The following is a 6921-nucleotide window of genomic DNA, read 5'->3' on the forward strand; positions in this document are numbered from 1 at the left end:
TTACACGATAGTTACTTGACTGAAAACATATATTTTTGGCTACTTTTGATTTGCAGTATTCGCTTTTATTTTCCATATTAAAGTTCAAACCAAAGAGATGCTTGATAAATCAAGTTTTGATTTTATAATCAATTGCAATTTTTAGTTATATGATAGTGTACAAAAAGTTTGAATTATTAATACTTTAATTAAATTTATTTTATTTATAAAAATAGACATTTGTCTTAATAAAAAATTTGAAATCATGCATGGTTATCCTATCCAAATTCTTGATCACATGACAAGTTATTAAATTGTTTAACGACACTAAAACTCTGATAATTGAGAAAAAGTTTAGGGACTTTGACATGTCAAAATTTATACTAGGGGTCTAAATTAAAAATCTAAAAGTTTAGGGTTCATAAATAAAGATGCGAAATCAAAATATCATTTATTTTGTCAACGATTATTAATTTTTATCTTATATTGGATTAAATAAGTTTTTGGTCAATGTCAAACATCATAGTTTAAATCCCTATAAAAAACTTCTCCATTTTTAGTTTTTTGTTTTGTTTTTCTATTGTTCATAATTAGTGATGAGGGACTAAAAATGGGCAACAAAAGGGAAAAAATTACCATATACATAGTCAGTGATTATCAGCATTAAAAGATTAGAAATGGGTAAAAAATTTATATGAACTAAAACTTAATCAGAAATTGGATAGTACTAAAATTTTATTTATCCTTGAAACATAAAATATAGTCATTTTATGTTAATTTACAAGTTTCTATGCTCTAATTTCTCATAATTTATACTAGGAAAAAATGTGTTAGGTTTCTAACAATTTACTGAAGTTTGTTTTGAGATTCTAATAATTTTTCTCTTCATTAGGATGTGTCAGTTAAGTACTAAGGTAACTTAAATTTTCTTTAAAAAATTTTGACGGTTTTAGATCAAGATCCATTTTTTTTGTTTACTTGAGGTCGATTTTTAACTGTAAAAAGTTGTAATTTAAATTTCAAAATGAATGTTGGTGATTTTAAAACCATCACAAGTTTTTTTTTTTTTAATTTAATGATGAAATTTTTTGTTTTATCATGGCCTATCACAAAGAGAAAATTTATTAGAAACTCAAAACAAAATTCAATAGGGACTTAAAACAAAATTCCATAATTTATAACTTAAAATATAATATTAAATTAATTTTAATTATTACCAATTTGATTACTATTTAACCATAGTTAGACCATTAAACCTTAAATCAATACCTAGTTCAATTATAAAAAAAATAGGTATAGGAAATATTATCAACAATACTTATAACTTAAAAGAAGTTTTTTAAAATTAGAATAAATCAAATTCTATGTAAGATCAATAATGTTTTAAAATAGATTCGAATTGATGATTAATCATCTTATCCAGCAAGTGAAATATTAGAATAATTTATTTTTTTTTCCTTTGTCACCTCCACCTTGTCTCTTCTCAGGCAATCTCTTTAGCTTTTTTTTTTTTCCCTTTCCCTTGCCATGACTTCTGCCATGAGCGGTCGATGCGTGGATAGATCCACATCGACACCAAGGCTCTGGAAATCTTGCATCTGTAACAGGTTTAGGCATTTTTACCACAAGAGGACCATAGAAAGAAATTTGGGGCTGCCAATGTTGTTTTGAGATTCATACCTGAACGGCTAAACCCATTGGCGCCTTGCCCAGATCTGTTTCCCATTGCAATGGTTATTGCTCTTGTTCTTGCCCAGATTCATATCTAAATTCATTTGCAGGTGATAGAGAGACAGACACCAAAGAGAAGCGGACAAACAGATAATGGTGAACTCTTGTGGCAACGCCGTCGCAATGATCCACTAAGGTGCTGCCACCATCTTGTTCCTCTTGATGAACTTAACAACGTATAAAGGGCTATCAGAGAATGAGAGGGGAGGCGGTAGTTGTTGTCATTGGTGGAGGAGTCTTCATGGAGAATAGAGAGGTGGGAAGGGTCCGAGAATGGGGGTCATGGGTTTTGAAATGCCTCCGATGACAAAGAATGATGATTGTAGAAATTTGTTGGGAGGAGGTTAAAAGATCTAGTGTAAACCGATCCATTATAACACATCAATTGTGTGTGTGTGTGTGTGTGTGTGTGTGTGTGTGTAGTCAAGTCTTACGATGTCCTGTCACGCTTTATGTTAACACACATGCATTTCACAGTGTGTGTGTGTGTGTGTGTGTGTGTGTGATGCATTTCACAATGTGAAGTCATCTTTGATGTCAACATAGTTTGTTTTGAACATTATGAAGCTTCTGTAATACTGCATTCTACTAATATATGAAGTTGGTCACTGCTTCGCCTGAGGATGACAATTGCTAGACCATAACAATGCTACAGGCGATAAAGGACAACGGTCTTTTAAATAAACTTGTTGTACATGCAAAAAAAATATCAACTCAATCGTACACAACTAATTGTATAAATATAAAAAAAAAACACTTTATATCTATAATGTACCTGAACAAAATGATTTTCATACACGTGATCGATACAAATTATGCGATGCACTGAAGAATCTAGCGGTGGTTGACTTCTAAGAGGAAAGAACGTCATGCTTTGTTATTGAGAAAAGGAAACAAGGATTACATTATATCTTGATGCAATGACATATCCCATATCAGTTATATCCATCCACTTATCCATAGTCACCTGAATGAAACAAATATAGACATCAAAGTTAATTTTAAAGTTAAGTCTTAAAAATCAAAACATAAATTACATACCTTGGTTAACCCATCAACAAGTAGTGACATCCTCAATTCCTCAAATCTGTCTGTGCCACCAAAGAGCTTGATATACTCATCAGAGAATTTCCCAAGTTCTTTAAACAGATGGTTGTGGACCAACGACCAAGAGTCTTCACCCATACCTAATAAACCCGCAACCGACCAATATCCACAGTTTCCATCAGCTATGACATCAACAATGTTATTAATGAAGTCATGGATAAATGGCTGAAATTGATCCAACATAGGCATGATCCTTCTTGGATTGGGCTGCTCAGAAGATGATGCACTACGCCTCATTGACGAATTGCTATTTTGCACAGAATGAAAAACATCGATTTCTTCAATGCACATTTTGTGTTAACCTTTGCTGGAGGAGGACACATCGAATTTTGATCAGGGTAAGAAATTTCCCGAAGTTTACTCTTCAGTAAACTTACCACAAACATCAAGTTTTTCAAATCTTTTGGATATGGTTTCCATCTCTTGATGCTCACTTTAGGCTCAGATAACCCTTTGTCTGAAAAACTGAGTCTCCTTCTGAACATATGGATTGAATCCAGTGGGATGAAACCAACAACATATTTCAATAGCTCACAAGCACAAGGAAGACCGTGCGTGCTTCTCATGAAACAATCAAAAGTGAAAGGATTCTTGCCAGCATAGTGAACACACTCAAATTCAGCAGCAATCTGATTTAAAGCATACCTTGAAACCATTCCAAGAAGCCTCTTATATAAGGGTTTTTTTAAACACATGTCCAACCACATGTGTACTTGTTTCAAATGATGCTTTAATTTTCATGTGTTGTAGCGTCATCATGTTATTCATGGCATCCCAGACACTGCATAAGTCTCCAAGAATATTTTGTAACACTCTTTTTGAAGCCTAGTGAGCAGATTCAACCCTACATTTCAAATACACAAATAACAATAAACATATACAACAATAAAATTCCATCAATTCATCAACGTTAATAGAAATAATTGAACAATTTCATACTTGTTTGTTGTTGTGTTTCTTAAGTTCATCACCTTATTCGTCCAGGTGGTAACAAATTTTTCCTTGTGTGGGATTATCCATGTTTCCTTGACATAGTCAACAAACATTGGCCAAGGTGAACAAACCATTTCAAACTTCTTTAGCCACTCATCAAACTGCTGCTCTGAAGGACAATCAACCAGAGTTCCCCAGGCATCCATGACATACTCTCAAGCATTTCTTTGACCAATTAATGATTTACATTTGGCCTTCACATTCTTGTTTATGTGAAAGCTGCACAACAAATTTGTACACTCAGGAAATACAGATTTCACTACATTCATCAATGTTAGGTCTCTGTCAGTCACAATAACTCCAGGGAGGGCATCACATCTTAAAAATATACCTTGGAACCGTTCTAAAGCCCAAACCACATTATTAAGACGTTCACCCTCCAGATTTACAAAACCAGCATAGAATGTCATCCCAGTTGGTGTCATCCCAACAAAATCAAGCAGTGGGAGTCTGTATGTGTTTGTTTTGTAGGTACTGTCTATCAAAAACATCAAATTACATGCATTGACTAACTTCACTGCATCAGGATGACACCAGAAGATATCACGAACCACATCTTCATCCTTTAATCTGTGCCAATGAATATACTGATCCCATTCAAGAAGCTTCATTAGATGTTGCATTTCAGTATCACTTCCTCTAATGGAAGAACGATATGCACTTCTAGCATTGTATATTTGTTTGATGGTTGTACAACTATTGGCATTATGCTCCTTTAGAGTTAGCAGGATATTTCTTGGTTTCACCATTGACTTGGTCATATCAGCAATAAGTGTCTTTTTAGCTTTAGTCAATCTGCTAGCATATGGATGTCCAACTAATGACTTAGCCAATTCATGATTATGAATGCCACACATTAACTTCACCATCCAACCTTGTCCTCCAACTAATGGTTTGCCACGAAGCTTAAAGGGACACCCACATTTCCTAGTCCCAGTATCTCTTCTAACAAATTCTTTCTTCCTACACCTATACTCGCCACTTCTTTTACAGCCAATTAACACAAACAAAGTCCTTCCTCTACTACTAGTGTTTGTGCCAGACCTTATAATGACCGCCACAAATCCGTTTTCATGAGCAACGGATCGAGCCCACTGCAAAACATCGTCTCGGTTGTCAAACACCTACAATGCAATCTAGACAATTTTAGTTTTCTACATCAAATTCACTTTATTAAATCACTCACAATAATGAACATTATTACCTAAGAAGTATTGAACGCATCTGAACAATCAACTTGTGGTTCATTCACACCACATTATTGTTCATTTTGATCATCCACATCAACTTCTTCAGACATTATAGTGTCATACATCCATTGATCTTTGTCCATCTTAACAATAAATCATAAATTCTAACACAGAGTGTAAACAATTAAAATGCAAAATGACAATACAAACAAAGTAATAATTAAAAAAAAAATTTAAACTTAAATAAAGGGTACAAGTTCAAAATCCTTATAAGCTTACGGATCAAGTTGATCCGTATGCTTAATATCAACATACGGATCAACTTAATCCGTATCAACCTTGCGGATCAACTTGATCCGTACGATTTACGGACCACCCTCTCACGCACACCCAACACAAATGCGTACCTCCTATGCCGACGATGACGAACCAACCACCGCAGCAATGAACACCGGCACCTTCACCTTCACCGAAGCTAACCGATCGCAAGAAAACGAAGAAAAAACAGCGAAGCACTGCACACCAAAGAGAGAAAACGAAGAAGAAGCACTGCGCTAACATTTTTGCACAAAAAAAAAACAGCTTTTAAAAGAAGACAGTGGAGGGCAGTTTTGGAATTTTAAAAAAATGCTGGGTGCACCAGCAATAATACTGGGTGCACCTAGCAACACCCCAAAATATAAAGGGCATACACCATCCATTGACCATAAGGCCGATTGTAATTAATTAATCAATTAAAGAAGCAAATGATGGAAAATTAAATTTTGCAGACATAAACAAAGGGTATTTGCATGGCAATGAATACAATGAGTTTTCACATAACAATATTTAGAAGAGAGAGAAAGACCACACCTAGGACCCTGAACCAGTAGGGTCCTGGTTTGTGTTTCCCTCTCTTCATGACCTTATCATGTGAAAAAGCCACAGACCTCATTTCCTTGTTTGCCACAAGAAAGGCTAATATTCTGGCTGAAACATGTTCGTAGATTTCCTAGCAAAAATTTCCAGTCAATATATTATTCAAGGGATAAGTCAGGGGTTGAGAAGAATTAATCAACCATATATCATGAATAATCAAGATTGATTTACTTGAAAACCATCTATAGATGGCCATATTAGCTTTTCACACTCTCAAGGAGGAGCATGTCCCTCATGAGTCAATAACACGTACAGTACGGAGTCTATAAACTCCAGTAGAGTCATCAGTTAAGTATTTTATACAACCATGAGGAGGAACATCGAGCACATGAAGACCAAAAGCAGTAGTATGCGCATATTTAGACAACCAGTCAGCAACTGTGTTTGCTTCACGATAACAATGGGAAACTCGAAACGTCCAATTTCCTATCATCAACTCAAGTATGGACTCAACAAGAGGAGCAAAAGGATCACCTTTCTGCACGCGTTTATTTAAAATATAATCCACTGCTGAAGTAGAATCAGTCTCAATCCATAGCTGTGAAATGCCCTTCTCTTTCACAAGCTTGAGGGCAGTGAGGACACTCCACATCTCAGATACCACAATAAACTGATGAATACCAGGTTTTGTTGAATCCGATGATCTAACACAAGATGAAGGAATAAAATAAGATATTGCAGTTTGTCACACCTAATAAACACATGTTCTTCTATAATGAAAGACACACTAAGGACCCTAACATAATCCTCAAATTCACTTAATTTAAACAAGGGTTACCCACAAGACAAGTTTCCAAGATTTAGAGCAAAGCCAAAACACCAAGAACCTGTGGAATCACGAAAAACTCCTGAACAACTAGTAAGATGTTGCAGAGCCTTATATGACCCATCTACATTAGATTTGATCCATCCCACCTCAGTAAAAATCCACTCAACTGAAACCTTTTGATAGCGCCCCCCTGTGAATTGCCCATAAATGAACAATTTGAATCACACCCACCAA

The sequence above is a fragment of the Glycine max genome, chromosome 18, assembly GCF_000004515.6.
Source record: "Glycine max cultivar Williams 82 chromosome 18, Glycine_max_v4.0, whole genome shotgun sequence".
Taxonomy (NCBI): domain Eukaryota; kingdom Viridiplantae; phylum Streptophyta; class Magnoliopsida; order Fabales; family Fabaceae; genus Glycine; species Glycine max.